Raw genomic sequence first — 27,017 nt, 5'->3', positions numbered from 1 at the left:
AACTCATCCATCCTATATATCTGCATTTCATCCTTCCAACCCCTATTTGTCCCCAAATATTGGCATTCATTTTGATAGTTTGGCCACAGCTCTTCTAAATGTTAAAGTCACTTTGCATCCTGATCCTGTCTTCTGAGGTATTAACTACTCCTCTTAATTCGGTGTCATCTGTAAATACGATAACCATGTCCTCTATTCCACAATCCAAGTCATTGATAAAAAGATATGGTAATGCCAGGGCCAGGACAAAACTCGGTGGCAGTCTATCAGTCACCTTTCTTCACGATGAATAAAAACCATTGGTAAGCACCTTTTGTGTCCATCCAATCAATCAATTATAAATCCATCTAACAATAGCATAGCCTAGTCTAAATTTTACTTGCAAAAATACATAATTTCTACCTGACCATCTCCTTAGCTTTCTCTTTGCTTCAGCCAACTAATATAGCAAGGAGAAAGACGTTTGTATTTTGTGCAATTGTGAATCAGACTCTATTGTAAATCGGCAGCAAATCACACAGCCAGTGATTAGACTGCTGTGGGAGAACTCTTCCTCAGTCAGTGGATTTGGAGTTTCAGGAAAAGAATGGTTGATTATTAATTCATTTTATTTCTCTTTTCTTATCAGGGAGGGGCATGAAGTGTTCTGAGGATTTGCTGACTTAGGTGTCAAAGTAAATTGGCCAGCCTTGGAACCTATTGGAAGCCTTGGGTATTGTGTTCCATCATTTTGAAAAGGGGCCTCGGGAAACAAAATGCCCTGGGCCAGTTCTGTCACTCAGAGATCTACCAGTCAGTTCCAGCCAGCCTTTTTCTTGTCCCCCTCACAGAAAAATAACATGGTGACAGGTCATTGTAAGTGAAATTCAATTAAGTCTTTTTTATTAGTTATTCATGCAGATTTGTGATCTTGAAGTTCACAGTAAAATGGTAATGTTTCAAACTTCTCAAAACTTTGGCAATATAATAAACCCTGTCTTGGGTGCTACTCATTCCAAGTACATGAACCTATTGGAAGGATACGATTCAACAGTGTGGATTGCTTTTTAAAAAATACAGTTTACAGTCTTAAATGAAGTTATTGCCTCATTGACAGTGAAGTCACATTGCTCCTTTGACACAAGCCAATATAAGGGTTAGGAGGAGGAAATGTTTGCCTTGTTTTTAACATTTCAACGAACCCTTTCACTGAAGAGATAGTCTTTAATTGTCTCATACTAACAGGGTTGCTAAATGAGAGGAATATCACAACTAACTTTTAGAAATACAGCCCTTTTAGAAATACAGCCCTTCTCTTCTATAGAATTGAATCCATGCAGGAATTTCCTGATTTTTTTTTTTAAAAAAACAAAACAAAGTATATCAAGAAAATCCTGCAAATACAACCCAAACCAGCCTCTACAGCGGGGGTATCCAAAATTTTTAAGTTAGTGGGCTATATGTCTGCTGTGTAAGAACTTTTATTGCATTGTAGGAACCATCTTCTCAGCAGACCTGGACAAATCAACCTTGTGAAGTAGAGCTATGATTTTCATTGTTAAGGAAAATACCTGAACATATAAAAAACCAAGGATCTTAAAGGTATATCATGCACAGTTATGTAAATCTTTAGTTATTCCATTCTTACATATAAATCTAATGGATTTTAAAGTTTTCTCCCCACTGTCCATTTCCCCCCAGTGATAGTTCACATTTTTAAAAAAGAAAATCAGTTGTAAAAAACGCAATTTGACCACTGAAGGCAACAGTGATTTTTTTTCTTTCAACTAAATGTCTTTGAATGGAAAAAATACCTTGTGGGCCATTTTGTTGCCATACCTCAGGCCCCATCTACACTGACAAGAACAGACAAGCATCCCGAGTTCTGAGGATTACTTGGGAAGGAATCCCACTGGAGCATTGCAGCACACCCAAATACCTGGGAGTCACTCTGGACCGTGCTCTGACCTACAAGAAGCATTGCCTGAACATCAAGCAAAAAGTGGGCGCTAGAAACAATATCATACGAAAGCTGACTGGCACAACTTGGGGATCACAACCAGACACAGTGAAGACATCTGCCCTTGCGCTATGCTACTCTGCTGCTGAGTAGGCATGCCCAGTGTGGAACACATCTCACCACACTAAAACAGTGGATGTGTCTCTTAATGAGACATGCCGCATTATCACAGGGTGTCTGCACCCTACACCACTGGAGAAATTACACTGCTTAGCCGGTATTGCACCACCTGACATCCGCCGGGAAGTAGCAGCCAATAGTGAAAGGACCAAGGCAGAGACATCTCCAGCTCATCCCTTGTTTGGGTACCAGCCAGCACATCAATGACTTAAATCAAGAAATAGTTTTCTTAGATCTAAGGAGACACTCGCTGGAACACCTCAGCAAGCGAGAGTTCAAAAGTGGCAGGCTCAAACCCAGCACCTCAAACCGTGGGTGATACCAGATGAGAGACTCCTCCCTGGGCACACAGAAGACTGGGCAACTTGGAAGGCGCTGAACAGACTGCACTTTGGTACCATGAGATGCAGAGCCAATCTCAAGAAATGGGGCTACAAAGTGGAATCCACGACATGCAAGTGTGGAGAAGAGCAAACCACTGACCACCTGCTGCAATGCAACCTGAGCCCTGCCACATGCACAAGGGAGGACCTCCTTGTGACAACACCAGAGGCACTCCAAGTGGCCAGATACTGGTCAAAGGACATTTAATCAACTTCCAAGTTTGCAAAATTTCTGTTTTTTTAATCTGTCTGTTTGTTTTGTTCTGTTAGAAATGTAACACAATGGTCTGGTTGCTGATGACACGATAAATAAATAAATCTACACTGACCATTTAATGCAGTTCAAAGCTAGCTTCAAACTGAGGGAGATAGACAATTAACACCCACAAACACATGCAAAAGAAGGTTCTGTGGTTTATGTAATCACCAGCTGGGCCTTAAACTGGTTCCAGGATTTCCTATGTAATCATCTGTACTATGAAAACACTTTATATAGAACTGAATTATGGAATGGGTCAGACGATGTTTTTTGGGCAACATGATGAACAGTGAAAATATTGGGTTTTATATGTTTTGAATTGTTTTTATTGTAGGATTTGATAAATCTGTTTCAATGTTTAAATTTTATACTGTATATGGTTATGACATTGAATGGTTGTAAGCTGCCTTGAGTCACCTTCGGGTTCGAGAAAGGCGGGATAGAAATAATGTAAATAAACAAATACTTCTATACTGGTTGGAATCCAACTTTAATGTGTTAAAACATCATTTCTCCCCAAAAAGAACATATCAGAATATTTCGGTTTTCTTTCAAGTCCTGCAAAAGTCTTCATTTCAAAATATACTGAAAGGTATGCCATTTCAGATACTCACAGATACTCACAGTCCTTTTTGCTCAAGTGATATGTCAGTTTTCAACAGAGCTGAAACACCACTTAAAATAGGATCCTTCTCTTGAACACTCAACATGTAATTTTTCTACAGAATTCATGGTGAACTATCCAGTTTCAAGAATGCTGTCTAGCTATTTAAAGTATCCTCTTAGTAAGGGAGCATGTTAATCATTACAGATAGAACAGCATTTGTCTGGAATTCCCAGATATTCCAAATCTTCAATTATTTTCAGGAGTATGTATATGAGATTTCTATCAACAATAAATGAATTTTGTGCATAGTTTTGTGTCTCATCTCAAAGAGATACCATTATGTATGTATATGCAGGTATTCGAAAATCCAAATAAAATCCAAAATCCAAAACACCTCTAGAACCAACATTTTGAATAAAGAATACTTCACCTGTATAATAAAACACAATCTACATATTTGTATTACTTATTTAGGAACTTATATTTGACCTATTAGGATAATTTTCGGCACAGTAAACAAAGTGATTGAAACAACCAATGCAAGAAAAATCAACAACAGCAGGGCAATTTAGGCTTCAACATCTGATACAGTCATAATGAATAAAACATCTAAGCAACCTCATAGAATAGGATACTGGCCTTCTGGTCTTACTTAATCCACAGAGAGGTGTACCTATGGTCAGTTGTGTTTACCCTGGACAGTTCCTGGAACTGAATGAAAATGTATATAGGAAAGACAATTTGTATTTGAACAGAAATAATATAGATCTTGGTAGTGCTTGGTAATTCACATTTAGTCAGTGGGTTGTTCTTATTTGAGAGGACACCAAGAAATGAGATGTTATATTCACACTATACAATTATGACACTAGGATTAAATTTCAAGTTCCACAACTGTATCCTATGGAATCCTGGTATATTCTATTCCTGTAGAGGTGTTTACAATTCTCAAGCAAAGAACTCCCAAATTAAAAACTCCGGGATTCCACAAGGTAACAGCAGTGGGAGTTGAAGAGGAATTATAGCACTATAAGTGAATAGTGTAAAAAAAGCTCTGCTATCTCTATCTTCAGCATTGTTAAGGCAGAGCGACAATATTTAGGGGACCCTTTATGAACTCAGCTGCACATTGTTAAGTGATTTCTGTGTTGGTCATGTGCTCCAGGTCATATCCTTATTTAGTGTTGAAAAGATCATGGCGGTGTGTGTGTGTGCAATATCTCCATTGGTTAGTCCATTTCAAAGCAGAATTCAAAGTGCTGGTTTTGACCTATGAAACGTTTTACAGTACAGGGCTAGATCCTCCCACAAGTAAAGGCAATGTCATCCCCTGTTTTATTGATGACTGTTGTCAGTGCCATCCAACTAGACCTGTAAAAGAATGGTGACCGCATTCCTGTATACGAACCCACACGATCTCTTCGTTCATCTGGAGAGACCCTGCTCACGATCCCACCTGTTTGCAAGCGCGATTGGTGGAGACGAGGGACAGGGCCTTTTCGGTGATGGCCCCATGACTCTGGAACTCCCTCCCCAAGGACATCAGGAAGGCCCCAACGTTGGCAGTTTTTAGAAGGAGCTTGAAGATGTGGATGTTCCAGTGTGCCTTCCCAGAATAAGGACTCCCAAGCAATATGTCCCAAATGCACTTTATGATAGAGTTAGTACTGTCTACACGCCCACCTATCTTTAAAATATCTAACCTATTTCCCTGGACATACCCAGCATTTTAAATTTTTTGATTCTTACATTTGGCCCTGCCACAGGTTTTTAATTGTGTTGTGTCATTATTGTATTGTTTTTGCTTTGTTATGAGTTATTTATTGTTGTATTGTTGTTGTTATGTTTTATGATGTATTTGGGCTCGGCCTCTTGTAAGCCGCACTGAGTCCTGCGGGAGATGGTAGCGGGGATTATTATTATTATTATTATTATTATTATTATTATTATTATTATTAAGTAGAAATCGCAGAGGGGAATATTGCCTGTTCTGCAAGCAAGAAAAAGCTGATTCAGAGTACACAAGTGCTAAACTACAACTTCAAGGCCATCACGGCATCGAGGCATCCTTTATCATCATTTTGCTCTAAGATATTTTCTACTCTGACAAGTTCCCATCCATTAGCAGAGCAGTTGATCATTTTTTCACAGGGTAATTTTGATCACTGACCTTTGTTGATTGCCAGTAATGTAGTTACATATATAATATAAAGACTGGTTCATAGCAGCACATCAAACTTGAAATGCCTTCATGTGACAGCTATCATTACATGGCCAGCTGTTTATAATACTCATGGAACTTGACCTGTGTTTGATCATTTTTATCATTTGCAGTTCACAGTAGGGTGGATTTTAATCTGAGATAAAGATATTATTCCTTGTAAATTTCATTCTCACTGGAAAAAATGAATGATTTTACCATTTGTCACCATTGTGAGAAACTATTTGAAAACTGCAGCTTTCGATGAATACTTGGTTCAAGATTTATTCAGTGAAAAAATAACACAGCAAACAAGTTTCTGCATAAACAACAGTATTTTATTCTTTTGAGGAGAAAATACTGATTTCTGCTGAGGAAATTGGTTTTTGAGCAGAAATAATGTTTTCCATTCCATCCTCTCACCCTACATATATTTTTGAACATTCCCATCTTTTCTATTCAAGGTCTTACCAACTAATCTCAGCCTTCACTTCCTGAATGCAATTTGCAGTATCTATATCTTCACATCTATATTGAGCATGAGCAGGAGACGGGGTGAAAAAAAAAAAGCACACATAGAAAAATGCATGTTTGTGACATACTGTTTACTGAAAAAAGTGGGTACTGCATTAAATTTATTCAGTGTAAAATGATGTGCACCTGTTAAGAGAAACAAATAAAATATTTTTTCTCCATACAAAAGAGAGGAAATGAATCCAGACACAAGAAGGAAGCCTCCTGGTGTGGATTGCATAAATGTTATGTCTCTAACTTAGCCAAAATTCTGTACTCTTCTTGAATAGAGGGCTATCTGCCTTCCTGATGTTTAGGTATTTCAGGTGAGTACTCCAGGAGGTTTGGTTTAAACCTACTTTGCTCTGCAGCTTTGAGGCAGTGTTGACTGCTAGATCAAGTCCAATTTAACCTAATCCAGTACACAGACTACACATTAGTGTCATCACACCTTGCTTGTGATCATCAGCTCAGGAAAAGGAGATGGATTGTTCCCATTTGTCACTGTCACCACTCTTGTCTATCCATGGAGCTCTGTGCAAGCTTCTGGCCACTGTGGCCAGCTCTGCTGACATCAGTGGGACATCCACAAACTAGAAGAGATCATCTAGTCATGCCAGCACCTCTGTCAATGTCAGAATGCAGCACCCACACAATAAAAAAATATCCAATTCTGACATCAGAAGTGGCATTTGCAATCTCTCCTCTTCCTTTCTAGTTGCATGAGCAGCTCTGCCAATATCACAATGGAGTGTGATCAAGAAGAAGGTGAGATTGCCATCTTTCCTTCATGCCTGTTGTGTGGATTCCCCATTTTGTATCAGCAGAGACGGGAGTTTTCATAGAGCTTTGTGGCCAAATAGCACCGACATTGGTAGTGACACAGAGGAGTTAAGATGTGCACTGTCTTAGCAGAGTGACTGAACACACCAGTCATGCAAACAATGGCCTTTGATTTAGCACAAATATGTCATATTCAGGGTTACTAAGGAGTATATTTACATCAGGGTAAACTGCCCAGTGTAGATGAGTCCTTGGTGAAGATAACAGTCTCAACTTCTGTATGAACTACTTGCTATGTGTTCATGTCTTTAACCTAAAAGAACTGATAGCTAGAATGTGCACTCACCATGTAGAATATTTGAATTTCCAGGTTTTTCTAATGAAATGTGATATGTCTATGCACATGTTTGTAGTTGAGCTTTCAAAATGTGAAGCTGCCCCCTGCAGCATAATATTTCTTTCTGCTTTTGTGTTTCTGACAATTTTCTTTTGCTTTACAGCCTATTGAACCTAGACCCATTTTCTAAACACCCCAGAGTTGCAGAGAGATCGGTGTCACATATTAACCTGTTCCAATTTCTGATGGAAGCTCAGTCAGCATACTAACAGTTCCTCGACCCAGGGAGGCAGAAAGAACTCAAAAATGAAGACAGGCTTACTTAACACAGCACATTGATGTTGAGTGATGAAGACAGAATAAAAATCTGGCTCCAATACATCTGCTGAACACAGAAAAGATAAATACTGTACCACTGACAGGGGTATTTCCCCAACCACATTCTTACCATGGGTAAGCAAACACAACAGCAATTTCACAGCTGTGTGGCTCTAGAAAGCTTTAGGTTTTCTTTCTTATTTTAATGCAGATTCCGGCAAAACAAACATTGGGTCATGTTACTGGGATTAAATGAAGGCAATGACTTTCTTAAACAGATAGATCTGCAATAATGCTGCTGCCCCATAGTTTAATTTCAAAATAGTACAGGTGCCAAATTGTAAAATGAGAACTAGGAAAGTTTTATTCCTACTGCCATCCATCTTCGAATGACCCCTCTTTGTTTGTATTTAGTTTGAACCAATAAGCCACAGGGATGAGGGAGCAAGCTTGTTTTCTGCTTCCCTGGAGACTAGGATGCGGAACAATGGCTTCAAGCTACAAGAAAGGAGATTCCATCTGAACATGAGGAAGAACTTCCTGACTGTGAGAGCCATTCAGCAGTGGAACTCTCTGCCCTGGAGTGTGGTGAAGGCTCCTTCTTTGGAAGCTTTTAAACAGAGGCTGGATGGCCATCTGTCAGGGGTGATTTAAATGCAATATTCCTGCTTCTTGGCAGGGGGTTGGACTGGATGGCCCATGAGGTCTCTTCCAACTCTTTGATTCTATGATTCTATGAAATCTCTGACCCACATTTTCAGTCTCACTTATAGTGCCATGTAGACTCTTGCAGCACCTTTGAAGCTTAAGAATTTGTCCCTAGGGCCTACAAGGTTTGTTTATAGTGGATTTTAGAAATTAATAAGATGGATGGGGAACATCCACCAGAAGTTTACTTTTAATTTTTTATTGACTCTTTGAGATGTGCTGGACCTCATAAGTGTTGATGTTGATATCAGAATGTGCACTCAAGCAGATTTCTCTTCATCCTCCTCCTGCCTTTACTTTTCTTCTCATGAACCCTGTTTCCTTTGGAGTCACTTGCCTCCCATGCTGGTGCCCACTGTATACATTCAAGCTCTGCTTAATTTCATAAACATCAGAAGAAATGAATGCTTGCCAAGAGTTTTTATGGGAATTGCTTTCCGAATGTGCTTCCATTTTGCCACCTGTGTGTCCATGGTTCTATTTGTTTACAGCCTTCATCAGCTATTTCAGGATTTAAAAATGCAGACATGCACTGGAGTAGTCAACACCAGCTTATAGGGAAGAAGTCATATGTTTTCCTTGAGTGCAAGGATATTCAGTCATGCAAGCATGCACATTTTCCAGCCAAAATTGGATTTTAAGTGCACCCTTTTAACACGTGTTTTTCAGCCATTAATGTGATCCAGCACACATTTTCAGAAAACATATTTTAGCCACCCCTTCCCTTTATCCCAGATTGTTCTGCATTTTAGGGCCTGTGTAGAAGGGCCACCAGTGTTATGATACTGTCCTAATGAAAGGATATAAATGTGCATAAAAGCCACTGAAGATTTCAGCAAAGTTCTTTGGGAGTAGTATTTTCCTGGTGTGCAAATGTGCATGTGCACATTTAAAAAATCTGCACAAGCAATCATTTTGATGACATTATACATCAATCATATCATACTGAATTCATGTTCATCTGTACAGGAACAATATATGACAACTAAGTTTGTCTACTAATCATATCATTTCTTTAAAAAAGGAAAGAATAACAAAGTTAGAACTATCTTTTTGTGTGAAAAATATCGCATTATGCACTTATATGAATTGCTGTGTAAATAAGTTGCCAAATATTATGAGACAGATTTACTACATTTATTTCTCTAATTATTACTTATTTATAAGATTTATGGTTTTCTGCATTCCCTGAAGATACCTAAGGCAATATACTGATTAAAAACTCAATGCAATTCATTACACAATAAAGTCCTTATTGTGCAATAAAACCTAACATCATAATCTACTGATTCATCATCATTAGTTATGACTAACCAGACTGATCAGCAATATGAATGGGGAAAAAGAAAGAAACATTCTGATCATTCATATTATCAATAGGTTACATTAAGAGCATCAATAGGGTCACTTAGAACACAAAGATTCTCAAAACTGTCTTTGTTCATTATTATAAAAGGCAACAGTGTTACAAAAACATTTGTTTTGTTTTATATTACACCAGAATGTTAGGATCTTTCTGGTTTTCATTAGATTAATTTGGTTGAATTCAGTTCATAATCATTAATAATCTTAGAATATCAATGATTAAAAGTAGAAATGAATTAAAAATACTCCCCTCGAAATTTTGCTGATGAAATCCAAGTTGGCTTAAACTATTATAAGATGGTAAAGATATTATTTTCAAGAAAACATGAATGTCTGTGTACTTCTTGGAACATAAAAAAAAAGTGTTCATAGAGAAAGTTCATCAGAATATAATCTAGATTTGGAGAGTGCAGAGATGTAAGAAAATTGGGTCATTTACCGGACCCAATTCAAGGTGCAGGTTCTTACCTACAAAGCCCTGAACGGTTTGGGACCTGCCTACCTGCATTACCGCATCTCTATATATGAACCCACACGATCCCTTCAATCATCTGGAGAGGCCCTGCTCTCGATCCCACCAGCCTCGCAGGTGCGATTGGTGGGGACGAGAGGGCCTTTTCGGTGGTGGCCCCTCGACTCTGGAACTCTCTCCCTAAAGATATCAGACAAAGCTCTGGTAGTCTTTAGGAGGAGCTTGAAGACGTGGTTGTTCTAGTGTGCTTTCCCGGAATAATGATCCCATAGCACTTTGTCCTCTACGGACCCACAAGGAAACCCATGATGGAAGACCATCTTACTCGTCCAACGAGGGATCGCCTAAGTAAGTAAGTAAGTAAGTAAGTGTCCTCTAAGCACTTTATATTTTTTAGGTCTGCTCGTATGCCCTTCCACAAACACCACTATCACCTTTTCGTCCATGTCCCAGCATTATTCCCAATTTTAACTTTACATTTGGCCTTCCCACTGTTTCTAATTGTGTGTTGTCTTATTGCTAATGTTGTATATTTTATTGTCTACGTTTTTGTTATTATTGCTTGTACTGTTGTATTCGGGCTCAGCCTCATGTAAGCCGCACCGAGTCCCTTGGGGAGATGGTAGCGGGGTATAAATACAGTGTTATTACTATTATTAAAAGAGAAGAGGAAAAAGGAAGGGAAAGAAGGCATAGGAAATACAAAGGTCACTAAAAATGTTCAGGCTGGAATTTGTTCCCTTCTGGTTTTTTTAGTACTTTGCATTTGTCCATATTGTAAACTAGTTGTTTTATTTTGTGTCAGTTTTGACCTATGCCAACTCATTGAATGACAAACCTCCAAGAACTCCTGCTGAAATTTCCTTGTTGTTCATTCGTTCAGTCGTCTCCGACTCTTCGTGACCTCATGAACCAGCCCACGCCAGAGCTCCCTGTCAGCCGTCACCACCCCCAGCTCCTTCAAGGTCAGTCCAGTCACTTCAAGGATGCCATCCATCCATCTTGCCCTTGGTCAGCCCTTCTTCCTTAATGGAGCCTATCTACTAGTAATTATGTCTTCCTAAAAATTGCCTTCTACCTTACAAAACATTATTTTTTCTCTAGTGAGTCATGTCTTCCCATGGCATGTCAACATGAGAGTCTCATTTTGGTCATCTTGGCTTCTAGGGAGAGTTCAAGCTTGATTTACTCAATGATCCACATTTATTTGACTTTCTAGAAGTCCATGCTATCTGTAGAACTCTTCTCCAGCATCACATTTTGCATGTGTTGTCTTTCTTCCTATCCACATCTTTCACTGTCAAGCTGTCACACCCAGAGAAACTGGAAATTCTACACCACATCCTAAAGTTATACTGTGCCTTTTTTATCCCTTACATATGCTTCCTGCTTGCACATTGTGACAGGTGGCAATATGGACGAATACAGGGTACCTTTATTTCTCAGTACCACCCTGGAAACCTGGAACATAATATTGTGACATCAGTAGTGTGTCTGACACAGTTGTTAATGTGACAAAAGTTGTTAGTGTGACTGCATTAACCTCATAATGAGCTGGGTGGCATAAAGTCATGGCAGATCGTGAAGAAAAACAAATAAGATGGAGAAGAAAATAGAACAAGAGAGATGTACAATTCCAAAGATGAAAAATGGGCAAGTGCATGAAAATACAAATAACTTTCTTGAGAATCTGAAAAGAATGGGAGGCATGTCCAGTCTGACTAGTAATAGATTATGTAGATGCACATAACTAAAGAAGACAACAAATAGTAAGAGATTCAATGAAAACCTTTGGGGCTTGGGAACCAAGCATTTTCTGATTCAAACTCTTCAGTTCTTGCATTTGAAGGCATATACAAGTTTACTGAGTAGTTTTCGGACTGTATGTAAATTATCTAAGGGCAGTTTCTCATCCTAAACTTATCCTGAGAATTACTATAAAATGAAAAACCTGCTCCTGAAAACCAGAAAGAAAAGAAACAATATATTAAAATTTGCCTCAGTTTAAAGATCTTTGGGAGAAGGTCTTCTCTTGTTTCCACCACTGTCACAGGCAGGTTTGATGGAGAAAAACTTCTCAGTGGTTTTTCATAGTTGCTGGAATTATCTCCAATTTTGTAGATGCAGGAAGTTCACTCCCACCCTGTTGCTCTTTTTCTGCTGGCAGGCAAAAGTACCTTTTCATTTAGACATGTTTTTGGCTCGTAATTTATGTGACTGAAACATGTTTAATGCGGTGTACCATACTCTGATGTTATTATATTTTCATGATATTTAACTGTTTTATTGCTTTTGATTGTTTGTTTGTTCTGGCTTCTATGCACAGAAATTTTAACTGCACCTTGTTTTACTTTGTCATAAGCTATTTTAGGTCCTGTGTTGAGAGAGATGTGGGAATTAATTAATTGGATTACATTGTTGTTTTCAAACCACTATGGAGACATTGATTTCAATTGTTCCTTCATAATACAGCCAAGGGGAGTATACTTACAAATACCCTGCCATCGTTGCTGATATCCTCATTGTTTTAGGACCTTATCAGATGAGCAGGAGTAAAGCGAGGGACAGTAAGGGACAGCAGGGGAATGTGTGGGACAGTGGAGGGAACCATCAGGCTCTGTTCCCTTTCATTGGCATCCATTGCCTGTCTTCTCATGTTGTTTCCCCATCTGTCTCCACTTCCTCTTTGTCTCCTTTTGTCTTCTTCTATGAGGAGTTGGGAAAACACCGAATTCCTCTGGTCTCCACTGCTGCAATGCTGTCACAATGTGACTGTAGCAGAGCCCCACGGAGTCCTTCTGGAAGAAGCTCTGTATCATGTGATGGACTCCATAGTGGAGAAAAGTGGGAAGAAGATGGGAAGGTTTCTCCACCAAAATCAGAAAGGACCACATGTTGAGATTTTGAAATCATAACAAGGACAGCATGCAGCCTAAAATATGTGGTTTGCCATTCCTGCTCTAGCTGAACAGCAGTGTATCTCTAAGAGCTACGACACACATGTCAAAAGCAAGACCCATGGGCCAAATCCACCTGCCATGTAATTTTATGTGGCTGAGCAGTGCACTGCATTCTGGGAAATGTAGTTTAGGACAGGGACTTTTGAATTCTCTGGCAAAGGATTCCTCCCTTCCCAAACTACATTTCTCAGAATTCTATGATGTTACCAGAAAACATTGATTCCTCTGTTCCCCTCTCCTCATGGCAAGAGGTCATTAATTTACAGAGGAAAGGCAAGGCATGCACTAAGACACCCTTTTTGGCTTTGCTTTTTCAGCTTTGCTTCCTTGCACCAAATATGGATCTGACTTTGGGAACCTTCTGAGATTTACGAAACTGAAACGAAAAGGATGGGGTAAGTTTCAATTTTTAAATTTTTGGAGCAGGCCATGCCCGTGTATCAGATATCACTTCATAAGTATGAATTTAACAAATTTGATCCAAATTAAAAGGTTTAACAAAAATGCACACCTCTAGAGTTTAGCTGTCAAAGTTACTTAGCTTAGAAATCAGTCTTGTGGGGTGCCTTCTGGCAATTGTGAGTGTGGAAAACAACTATGGGTTTGATGTTAGGAATGATACGTTGAAAAATTCCTGAAAGTGGAGGAACTGACAAAATACTATATCCCTGCAGTGAAGAAATTACCTAGCTATAGCATCCCAGTGTTCCTGCTGCTCATACAGAATTGCTTTAATAAGACTGTAAAAGAAGAAATTACAATAGCACGAAGCAAAACAATACGTATAGTTCAGCAGGGAATCCATAAAACAAGCAATAGGGAGTATTGCACTCACAGGATTCCCCACTATTTCAAAGAGCAGTGGGGCTGAGCAAGCTCACAATTATTGCTGAGAATCTCTCTGGTCTGGGTCCAAAGCTCTCTGAGCAGAAGGAAAATGCTCTTTTCCTGCTCTTCTTCAAGTCAATTGACAAAAGTTGGTACAGCTTGTGCATATTATAAGTTAGTAGAATTCTCCAGAAATTTTAATGTTTCTGCTTAAGCAAATGGAAAAGCATGCATTCTTGGATTAGTATAACTTTTTATTATTTATTTATTTATTTATTTATTTATTACTGCGCTTGTATACCGCTGTTTCTCAGCCTACATTGGCGACTCAACGCGGTTTACAACACTACAATAATCAACAATATTCAATATAAAAAGCATAAAAACACATACATAATATACAATATTGGGCCACCAATATCGAACCAATGCATCTCTTAACTAAAAACGCAGTCCAATTTCATCGTCTGTGATTACCAGTCCTTGATCATCAGATTCATTGCACCGAGTTAACCGAATGCTTGTTCGAACATCCATGTCTTCAGTCTTTTTCGAAACACCATCAGCGAGGGGGCTGATCTTACCTCTATGGGGAGGGCGTTCCAAAGCCGAGGGGCCACCACAGAAAAGGCCCTGTCTCTCGTCCCCGCCAGCCGCACCTGTGAAGCAGGCGGGATAGAGAGCAGGGCCTCCCCAGAAGATCTTAGGGTCCTGGTGGGCTGATAGGCCGAGATACGTTCGGATAGATAAGTTGGGCCAGAACCGTTTAGGGCTTTAAAGGCCAACGCCAGCACTTTGAATTGGGCCCGGTAGCAAATCGGCAGCCAATGGAGCTGGTACAGCAGAGGAGTTGTATGCTCCCTGCACCCCGCTCCTGTTAGTAACATGGCTGCCGCCCGTTGGACTAATTAGAGCTTCCGAGCCGTCTTCAAAGGCAACCCCACGTAGAGAGCGTTGCAGTAGTCAAGACGGGATGTAACCAGAGCGTGGACTACCGTGGCCAAGTCAGACTTCCCAAGGTACGGTCGCAGTTGGCGCACAAGTTTTAATTGTGCGAATGCTCCCCTGGTCACCGCCGAAACCTGGGGTTCCAGGCTCAGCGATGAGTCCAGGATCACACCCAAACTGCGAACCTGCGTCTTCAGGGGGAGTGCGACCCCGTCTAACACAGGCTGTAACCCTATACCCTGTTCGGCCTTGCGACTAACCAGGAGTACCTCTGTCTTGTCTGGATTCAATTTCAATTTGTTCGCCCCCATCCAGACCGTCACAGCGGCCAAGCACCGGTTCAGGACCTTGACAGCCTCCTTAGTAGCGGGTGGAAAGGAGTGACAGAGTTGGACATCATCTGCGTACAGATGACATCGCACTCCGAAACTCCGGATGATCTCGCCCAGCGGCTTCATGTAGATGTTAAACAACATGGGAGACAGTATTGAACCCTGAGGAACCCCACAAGACAAAGGCTGTGGGGTAGAACAGGAGTCTCCCAGTAACACCTTCTGAGACCGACCCTCGAGGAATGAGCGGAGCCACTGCAAAACAGTACCTCCAAGACCCATCCCCGCGAGGCGTCCCAGAAGGATACCGTGGTCGACGGTATCGAAGGCCGCTGAGAGGTCGAGTAGCACCAACAGGGACACACTCCCCCTGTCGAGCTCCCGACGCAGATCATCCACTAAGGCGACCAAGGCTGTCTCGGTACCATGCCCCGGCCTAAAGCCAGAATTTGCCGGATCCAGATAATCCGTGTCTACCAAGAATGCCTGGAGTTGTGAGGCCACCACACGTTCCATGACTTTGCCCAAAAAGGGGAGATTGGAGACAGGCCGATAGTTGACGAATTGAGTGGGGTCCAGTGATGGTTTCTTCAACAGCGGTTTTATCACAGCTTGTTTTAAGCTGGCTGGAATTTTGCCCTCCCGAAGGGAGGCATTAACCACCACCTTCACCCACTCGGCCAATCCCCCTCTGGCCTCCTTCAGAAGCCAGGATGGGTAGGGGTCTAGGATGTTTTTCCTGAACAAAACAATATTACTATGACTTACTGCTTGCTATGCTGGCTGGGAAACTAAAGAACAAAATGCTGTGGGGGTGGGGTAAGGAAGAGCTTCCCCGCCTCTGAAAATGTAATAATAATAATAACAATAAAAATAATAATACTCTCTTTCACTGGCAGAAGACACAGAAGAATATATCTGGATATATTTGTCCATAATCATAAATATATATTTGGTGGGGGAAACCAGTTCAATTCTATAGGAAAGTCATATAGGTTTCCATGACCCCGGTTGCTGCTTTTTGTGAGTGGAAGGTTGGATCCTTAAAACTTTTTAAAAACCTTCCTCCTACCCAACATAGCTGATATTGTATGGTGGCTAGTTTAAATATCTTATGCATTTGGCAATTGTTAGTTACAAAGATATAGGATGGGTGGTGCCTGGTTCAACAATAGTACATGTGAAATGTGTCCATGAAGATGTTGGAATCTTCATGGACACTAAGTTGAACATGAGAAAACAGTGTGATGCAGCAGCTAAAAAGGCCAATGGGATTTTGGGCTGTATCAAAAGGAGTATAGTGTCTAGACTGAGGGAAGTCATGGTGCCTCTCTATTCTTCTTTGTTTAGACCTCATCTGGAATACTGTGTCCAATTCTGGACACCACAGATATTGACAAGCTGGAAGGTGTACAGAGGAGGGCAACTAAAATGATCAAAGGTCTAGAGATCATGCCCTATGAGAAGTATCTCAAAGAACTGGGTATGTTTAGCCTGCAGAAGAGAAGGTTGAGAGGAGACATACAGCCATGTATAAATATGTGAAAGGGTGTCATAAGGAAGAGGGAGCAGGTTTGTTTTCTGCTGCCCTTGAAACTAGAAGTCGGAACAATAGGTTCAAATTACAGGAAAGGATATCCCACCTGAAAACTAGAACTTCCATATAAGCTATTCAACAGTGGAACAGTCTCAGAGTCTGGTGAAAGCTCCTTCCTTGGAAACCTTTAAGCAGAGGCTGGATGACCTTGTGTCAGGGATACTTTGATTGTGCTTTTGCTGCATGGCAAGGGGTTAGAATAGATGTTCCATGTGGTCTCTTACAACCCTATTAATATATGATTCTGTGACATACATTTGATATAAAATGGTGTTTAGGAATAGATCTTATAATATTTGGTCATTCATAAGAAATATTATTTTTGATAGTACTTGATAGCTGGTATTCATTAAGGTTTTTTGACAACTTATAATATTTCCCAAATTAATGCTTGCCAAAACAGTCAGAAAATACAAACAAGTGTAATAATTTCTATTGTTTGGATATCTATGCAAGATTTCAATTAAAACATTAATACGGCTCCGGCCTAGCTTACTTATCTGAACCTATCTCTCTCTACATTCCACCTCATAATTTAAGATCTACTGGGGAGGCCCTGCTCTTGGTCCCACCAGCGTCACAAACGCGTCTGGTGGGGACGAGGGACAGGCCCTTCTCAGTGGTGGCCCCCCGCATGTGGAATTCGCTCCCCAGTGAGATTAGATCAGCGTCCTCCCTCCTCACTTTTAGGAAAAAACTAAAGTTGTGGTTTTGGAACCAGGCTTTCAGCTAGTGGACATAGCAGCACTTTAGACACTGAACTGGACCACAGGATTATGACAATTGGAAACGGATATGTGATTTTGATTAGGTGACTATGTTAGTATATGAGTATGTGATTTTAATTAATGTTATTGTTTAATTTCTATGTATTTGATTTTTATGTTGTTGTACTGATATTATGGCATTGAATTGTTGCCCATGTAAGCCGCCCTGAGTTCCCTCCCCTCCGGGGGTGAGAAGGGCGGGTAGAAATGGTCTAAATAAATAAATAAATAAAATTTCAATTTAAAATTTCTCATTCAAAATGCACACTCCAATTTATTTTGCAGACTGAAACTGAAATTAATATTGAAAGTGGATATTTATTGTCATGACATGATAACTGGTTGTATTTTATCAAGTCATAGCAAAACTGTTGAGGGCAATTTCCAATACATATACCTGGAAGTTGATCACCATAAAAGACAAGAGACAGAAAAAAAATCATTGATGGATAAGATGCTATTATGAATGGTTTCTTCTTTTGCTCGTGTAAAAGTTTGTTAGGTAACCATTTCCAAGCAAGATCTCAGCACAAGAGATCAGAGAAGGGCAATGAGGATGCTAAGAGGTATTGAGAACAAAACATATGAGAAATGGTAAAAGGAACTTGTCTTGCTCAGCTGGGTAAGAGAAGACTTAATAATAATAATAATAATAATAATAATAATAATAATAATAACAACAACACTTTATTTAGACCCCGCTACTATCTCCCCTGGGGACTCGGTGTGGCTTACATGAGGCCGAGCCCAAAATACAACAATACAAGCAATAACAATAACAATACAGGCAATTTAAAAACAACAAAACAGTAAAACAATAACATAAGCATTGTCAATTGGACAACACACTTTAAAATCTATGGGTAGGTCAAATGTAATTAAATTTAAAAGATTAAAAAATAATGCTGGACATGGGCGAAAATGATGGGGTGTTTTTTTCTGTATTTCACAAAGAAGAAAGGAAGGTCTGTCCTCTGGTACCCTGGAGGGTAAAAGCAGGTCTAATGGTATTAAGATATAGGAGTTTAGACTGAATATTAGAAGTAATTTCTTGGCAATAACAGCAGTTCAATTGTGGAACAAAATGGTTAGAAAGCCTAGAGAAGTATCAGGGTCACATTTTCTGGATGTCTTCAAAAGGAAACTTGATATTTACCTGCTTGGGGTGGTTTAGCTGGAGATCCTGCATTAAGCAGAAGGTTGAATTGATGTCTTGTGATACTATGACAAGAGACAGGTACTCAAACAATTATTTTGTACCTACATATGTGAATTAGGATTTTCAACTTTTTTTAAAAAAAAAAAAACCAACCACATTGAGAAACATTTGTCCAGATGATCTTCAACCTGCAGATCAAAATGGCTTATCCCTTAGTAGGCTACATCATATCATTTCTCTACATGTGGAAATCAACCCTGAGGCAATCACATCTAACTCTAAAGATTGCTCACAGTGTGTCAGGTAGGTCAAAAAGAAAGAAAGAAAGAAACAGAGTAGGTTATATGTGAGCTCTATCAATTTTTAACTTCCGTGTTGGTTCAGATACCCCAAAGCAACTGTCAGTCTCAGGCTTCATCTTTTCCAAATGTGACCTTTGCTATCAATGCTACTGCTCTGAGTGACGAGGACTACGTATTTTCCACTTTTTTCTGTAAATACCTTCTTTTAGATAAGACAAACCTTAATTTCTCAGCTTGGTTTGTGTTCCTTATATAGGAGCTCACCTATAAAATATTGAACTTGACCCCACAGTTTGAGTTAAAAGTGGTATTAAAAGGTTTTTTCCCCTGTGCTTCAAAAACAACTGTCCATCTTTGCCAGAAAAACATTAAACATGCTTTTTTTTGAAACCCCTTTTAAAGAAAAATGAGAATTCAAAAAGTTGAGATTTTTATGATAATTACTTTGCTTCTTTTCTTTATGAACATCCCACCTGGCTGGAATCGGGGGGGGGGGGGGGGACACGACCCACATTTATAAACTGTTGTAAAGTTTCCATTTTTTTTCTTGGAAAAGCAATAATGAAAAATGGGTTGTTGTAGGTTTTTTCGGGCTGTATGGCCATGGTTTAGAGGCATTCTCTCCTGACGTTTCGCCTGCAACTATGGCAAGCATCCTCAAAGGTAGTGAGGTCTGTTGGAACTAGGCAAAAGGGGTTTATATATATCTGTGGAATGACCAGGGTGAGACAAAGGACTCTTTGCTGGAGCTAGGTGCGAATGTTTCAACTGACCACCTTGACCAGCATACAATGGCCTGACTGCGCCCGGGACAAACTCCTGCCAAGAGGCAACTAGATGTCCCTGCCTGCCTCCTCCCCACCATTGTGCCGCCGCAATCCCAGAGTTTTCCAATACTGGTAGCCAGATACTGCTCATCCTCATGGTTTCCTCCCCTCTGCCAAAACAGTCCACATGCTCGTGTATTTCAATGGCTTCTCCGTGCAGTCCGACACAGTGACTGCAAGAGTGGTCCAGCACCTCTGTGCCCTCAAATAAAATGCTGTGTCCAGGTTGGTTCATCAGGTGCTCTGCTATGGCTGATTTTTCTGGCTGAAGTAGTCCGCAGTGCCACCCATGTTCCTTGATTCATGCCTGGGCACTGCGTTTGGTGGTCCCTATTTAGACTTGTCCACAGCTGCATGGTACACGGCAGACTCCCTCAGAGGTGAGAGAATCCCTCCCGTCCTCCGCCGAACGTAGCATTTGTTGGATTTTCTTGGTGGGTCTGTAGATAGTTTGTATGTTGTGTTTCCTCATCAGCCTCCCTATGCGGTCAGTGATTCCCTTGATGCATGACAAGAACACTTTTTCTCTGGGTGGACCCTCATCCCCATTCTCGCGGCTTGTTCCTGGCCCCGCAGCTCCTCTGATGTCCAAGGCGGAGTACCCACTGGCCCGTAGAGCCCAGCTGAGGCGGCCCAGCCCATCCCGGAGGAGGTGGGGTCCGTAGATTCTCCCTGCATGGTCCGCCAAGGCTTCAGTGGTGCCTCTTCATGAAAAATGTTCACTTCAGGATGCAAAAAGCAGCATAACCTGCTATAATTTTTCTCTTTCCTTTTACAAAGCCTTTATTGCCACATGCCTTGCCACCACTGGACTCCTTGAGAACCTCAGATAGAAAATGTTAACAAAGTGATGTTTAGAATGGACTGGTTCATGCTTAAGGCTAAAGATAATGTGATGCTAATTGGATGAAGGCAATTAAGATTCTCTCCGGATTGCAAGTAACACCTTCAAAGGGACTTTGTTTTTGTAAGAGACAAAACAGGGATTGGAATTAACTAGTTAAAGTCAATTTAGTTTTCAATTAAGTTGGATTTGTTTCGAGTACAAAAGGGTCACTGAACTATATTTATTTTTCACTTCAACTTAAGTTGGAATTTCAATATTAATTCTAGAATTAAGTTGCTAATTAATTAAATCAAAGACAGTGGAGAAGAGCCACCCACATTTATCTTTTCAAAATATTTATATTTATACTTCTCAAAATATGTATGCTTACAATTCTCAAAATTTTAAAATTGTTACTTGCTAACTTGTTACTTGCTAACTTAATTGACTATTCTAAAGCCTTTGACTGTGTGGATCATAATAAATTGTGGCAAGTTCTTGGTGGGATGAGCATACCAAGCCACCTTGTCTCTCTCCTGAGGAATCTGTACAAGGACCAAGTAGCAACAGTAAGAACTGACCACGGAACAACAGACTGGTTCAAGATTGGGAAAGGCGTATGGTAAGGCTGCATACTCTCACCCAACCTTTTTAACTTGTATGCAGAACACATCATGCGATGTGCGGGGCTTGATGAATGCAAAGCTGGGGTGAAAATTTCTGGAAGAAACATTAACAATCTCAGATATGCAGATGACACCACTCTGATGGCCAAAAGAGAGGAGGAGCTAAGGAGCCTCCTAATCAAGGTGAAAGAAGACAGGCCGTGACAGACTTTGTATTTCTAGGTGCAAAGATTACTGCAGATGCAGACTGTGGCCAGGAAATCAGGAGACGCTTACTTCTGGGGAGGAGAGCAATGTCCAATCTCAATAAAATAGTAAAGAGTAGAGACATCACACTGGCAACAAAGATCCGCCTAGTCAAAGCCATGGTTTTCCCTGTAGTAACCTACGGATGTGAGAGCTGGACTTTAGGGAAGGCTGAGCGAAGGAAGATAGATGCTTTTGAACTGTGGTGTTGGAGGAAAGTTCTGAGAGTGCCTTGGACTGTAAGAAGATCCAACCAGTCCATCCTCCAGGAAATAAAGCCTGACTGCTCATTGGAGGGAAGGATACTAAAGACAAAGTTGAAGTACTTTGGCCACATCATGAGGAGACAGCAAAGCCTAGAGAAGACAATGATGCTGGGGAAAGTGGAAGGTAAAAGGAAGAGGGGCCGACCAAGGGCAAGATGGATGGATGGCATCCTTGAAGTGACTGGACTGACCTTGAAGGAGCTGGGGGTGGTGATGGCTGACAGGGAGCTCTGGTGTGGACTGGTTCATGAGATCATGAAGAGTCGGAGACGACTGAACGAACGAACAACAACAACAACTTGCAAGTTGTGACAAATGATATGCAGAGAGAGCTGGGTGGGCAGAAAAACAAATGAATGGCCGGGTTGTTGTAGGTTTTTTTGGGCTATATGGCCATGGTCTAGAGGCATTCTCTCCTGACGTTTCGCCTGCATCTATGGCAAGCATCCTCAGAGGTAGTGAAACCTTTGACAATACAAAGGAATGGCTGCTTTCTTCCCCTTGTGGCTAGCCCTTTGTTCACTGCCCTCTACATAAACCAGTGAGTGTCTAAGAACCCTCTGGCTTCTTTGGTTTTGACTCCATGTGACTCCTGTGTAATCTTCTCCCAGCCACAGGGGATTACTGAGAATGGCAGTTGCTCTGCTTGGTCCTCCCCGACTCCCCTGAGAACAAAAGTGCCTGGTGATACTGTCATGGCCTTTCTCCTGGTTACCAAATCCCTTATCCCTTCTCTTTAATTCCAGAGTCACTCAGAAGAAAAGAGGAAGCAGGCTAGGATCATATGACATATGACCTCCAAGTGGATGTCCGGATGCTGCTGTGAGCATGCACAGCAATGTTTATTAACTCCATGGCAATTTCACAGCAACAGTGAGTTCTCTTAGACGTGCTCCTATCAAAAGTCAAAAATCCAGTTTATGTTATCATCTCTTTCTTACCCTCAAATGTTCACAACAGGAGACAAGGTATAATACAGGTAGAAAGGCCTCCAGGTTCTTCGTAGGGGTGTCAGCCTTCTCCATTTTTATTTTTATTTTTTTGTAGAAAGCGTGGGAAATGGAGAGAAAGAACACAATAAATAACTTCAGTACTTTTCTTTTCAGTGAGAGAAAGTTTTCAAAATCTGCTATTACTATTCACAGTTTGGGCATTATCCTACCCAGAATTATATTGTGGTGTTTTTGCATTAGCACTAGCATTTTAATGGATTAAACAGAAATATAGTTTTCTACAACATGGAAATTTTTTCATGGAACGAGTCCTAAACTATGAAGATTCTCATTACTTTAGGATTTTTTCTTTGGGATTTTTTGACACTTGAGAAACATTTTTTTAGCCGGGTTGTTGTAGGTTTTTTCGGGCTGTATGGACATGGTCTAGAGGCATTCTCTCCTGACGTTTCGCCTGCATCTATGGCAAGCATCCTCAGAGGTAGTGAGGTCTGTTGGAACTAGGAAAAAGGGTTTATATATCTGTGGAATGACCAGGGTGAGACAAAGGACTCTTGTCTGCTGGAGCTAGGTGTGAATGTTTCAACTGACCACCTTGATTAGCATACAATGGGCTTACTGTGCCTGGAGCAAACTTTTGTTGAGAGGTAATTAGATGTCCCTGCCTGCTTCCTCTCTGTTGTTGTGCTGTTGCAATTTTAGAGTTTTTTAATACTGGTAGCCAGATTTTGATCATTTTCATGGTTTCCTCCTTTCTGTTGAAATTGTCCACATGCTTGTGTATTTCAATGGCTTCTCTTTTTTTAGCCATTGGGGAAAATATTTTCAAATATTATTTCTATTTCTCGTCTTTTCAATAAAAATATTTAAAAAGAATATTGATTTAAACTGGAAATGGTTCATCTATCAATAAGGGTTTCTAATGTAAAAACCAGAAAGGTATCTATTTCTTTAACAATGTTCTAGAAGAGGGAATTTTTAGCACATGTTACTTGTCCGATTATATGAGGAACAATGTCTGATGAAATCTCCTCTCCTACACAACAGTAAAAGAACTGGATAATCTCTAGTTTTCAGTCTGGCAGCCCTATAAAATGTGTGTAATGACTTAGAGTAAATTGAAACTCATCCCCAATTATACCTGAAGTTCTCAAATCATCTACACAAAAGTTAAGTAAATGTGGTAAGAATCAGCAAGCATTAACAGATGACAAACTCAATGACAACAAAAATATATGTAGATTTAATTATTGTCCCTGTATTTAAAAAAATGAACAATACCCCACAGCTGCATAGCTGGCCTAACCACCAGACCTGCTCTTTTGTTTTCCTCCATTTTCACTGTGCTTTCTGGAGTGGGCATAGTAAAAAGAGTGTCATTACATGAGTGCTAATGAATTTTCATTTTATTAAAACACTTTTAAGGCTAGCAAGTGTGCCCCTGACTCATTACTGCAGTAATTGAGTATACATATTTATTTCTCTGCCATAATAGCTAAAGTGCTTAATAAAATTGCTCCAGTACAGAAAAGAGGTTGTAATCATTGAGGAGCAACAAATAAGAATTGTGCAAATGTACCAATTGCACTCTCTAAGTACACTCTGATGGTTCATAAAGAAAAGCTCATTGCTTGCATGTATTCCAGTTTATGGTCAAAAATATCCTTTCTTTTAATAAAGTGTGCAACACACCATGCAGCAATAAGGCCAGCTCTTTTTTGCTGCTCTGCTCTTTGTACAATGCAGTTTTATGTTTGGGATTATTCTATTGCAGGTTCACAAGGGCAACCAGGCAGGGCCAATGTGTTTACTTGCTTTAGAAACACATTAATACATAGTTAAAAGGGAAAAAATCCTCAACACAGCCTATTAAAGAGCTGTTATGTCATGCTAAGTTAAGAGCCCGCCTAAATAAAAAAAAAATGCTATGAGTGAGAGAGAACAGACAAAGGGCAACTGATACTCCCATGAGATGGAAATGTGAAACATCCTAACATACAATGAAAAGTAGGAGGGGTCCTATCTCATCCTGTTAAATTGTCCTTCTGTATGTATGTATTACTGAGCAAAATGATGCTGGAAGCTGTAATTGAGCTTCTCATTTGATAGATATATAAGAATAATGGGGATATTTTCTCTTCAAAGTAGCCATGCTTCAGCATCCCTCTTAGCCCCTCTGTCAATTATAGGTAAGTCTTTCAAATATGGTTATGTCCCACCTCCAATTGTTTCTTATGCCACAGTACTTTGCTGATAAAGAATATGTACCAGAAGATTGAAGCTAACTCTCAGCATAAGACTGAGTGTTAGATATACTTCAAACTAAATTGAAAACACAGACATGTGTCTTTCACCTTAAGAATAGACAAGCATCCCGAGCTCTGAGGATTACCTGGAAAGGAATCCCACTGGAGCATTGCAGCACACCCAAATACCTGGGACTCACTCTGGACCTTGCCCTGACCTACAAGAAGCATTGCCTGAACATCAAGCAAAATGTGGACACTAGAAACAATATCATACGAAAGCTGACTGGCACAACCTGGGGATCACAACCAGACACAGTGAAGACATCTGCCCTTGCGATATGCTACTCTGCTGCTGAGTATGCATGCCCAGTTTGGAACACATATCACCACACTAAAACAGTAGATGTGGATCTTAATGAGACATGCCGCATTATCACAGGGTGTGTGCGCCCCACACAACTCGAGAAATTACACTGCTTAGCTGGTATTGCACCACCTGACATCTGCCGGGAAGTAGCAGCCAATAGTGAAAGGACCAAGGCAGTGACATCTCCAGCTCATCCCTTGTTTGGGCATCAGCCAGCACGTCAATGAGTTAAATCAAGAAATAGTTTTCTTAGATCTACAGAGACACTCGCTGGAACACCTCAGCAAGCGAGAGTCCAAAAGTGGCAGGCTCAAACCCAGCACCTCAATCCGTGGGTGATACCAGATGAGAGACTCCCTCCTGGGCACACAGAAGACTGGGCGACTTGGAAGGCGCTGAACAGACTGCGCTCTGGCACCACGAGATGCAGAGCCAATCTTAAGAAATGGGGCTACAAAGTTGAATCCACGACATGCGAGTGCAGAGAAGAGCAAACCACAGACCATCTGCTGCAATGCAACCTGAGCCCTGCTACATGCACAATGGAGGACCTCCTTGCGTCAACACCAGAGGCACTCCAAGTGGCCAGATACTGGTCAAAGGACAGGAACATCTAAGAGTGAACATATCACACATATATTAAAGTCACTCCGTTGGCTGCCAATTAGTTTCCGGGCAAAGTACAAAGTGGACACTGAGATCCTCTGGTAGTTGGATACTCCAATTAACCAGAACCCAACTGGCAACCAGATAATCTTTTCATTGGCTGCCCCACAAAAGTGGAATGACCTCCCAGAAGAGCTCAAACAGCTTAACAAGGTGTCCGAATTTAAAGCACAATTAAACTCCCATGTCTTCCAGCAGGCCTACCCAGTCAAATTTCAATCATGAGTTTTGATTTGTTTTCTGTTACCCCATATGTCAATTCTGTTGCTGTGTTTGATATAAGTTTTCGTGTGTAATCATGTAAAGTAGTAATTTATTGTATTTTATATTCATTTGTTTTCAGATTTGTTGCACTCCCTCTTTGAGCCAAAATGATGATGATTACCCTCAATATCAGAGCAGAAAGTGGATTCCATGGTTGCTCATCGCTTATTTTCCCTTACTAGCTGATGATAAGAGTAGTTATACCAAGCCATCAAATGTGAACATCTTTATTTGATATAAATATATATAATGTGCTTGCCAGTTGGCTTATCCCTAAATCTCAGAGCTATTATTATTAATTACCCAGCTTAAACTCCAGTGGTAATGAAATTACTGTAGAGCTCTGTGTCCTTACAGTTGAAGGAAATAGTGTGCTAATGGAGGATATGTTGTAGCCCTTAACACCTCATTTAAAAAATCATCTCATGAGAAGTGTCATCCTTGTGATTACAGGCCATGTTCCAGCCAAGCACTTAAGATGTACAAAGGACTCTACTGGACAGGGGCCACGCCAACATTTCATTTCCTAAGTAACATTCAAGAGGATACTAGCAGTTTCCTTTCTTAAAAACCCTATGATCAGCATTCCTCTTCCTGTTTAAGGAGACCCATTCAGAAAATCAAGGATAGCTTCAAGGTTTCAAGAGTCTGGGTGAGCCTTTATGTGGTTAGAATAGATGTTATATTCTTGCAGTCACCACATTTATTTCCTCAAGTGCCTGTGAACTATCTGATCTGCAAGAGAGAGCTTTTCTTCAGTCCCACCAACT

The sequence above is a fragment of the Anolis sagrei genome, chromosome 3, assembly GCF_037176765.1.
Source record: "Anolis sagrei isolate rAnoSag1 chromosome 3, rAnoSag1.mat, whole genome shotgun sequence".
Taxonomy (NCBI): domain Eukaryota; kingdom Metazoa; phylum Chordata; class Lepidosauria; order Squamata; family Dactyloidae; genus Anolis; species Anolis sagrei.
The sequence above is the reverse complement of the archived record's forward strand: the minus strand, read 5'-3'. Positions refer to the sequence as shown.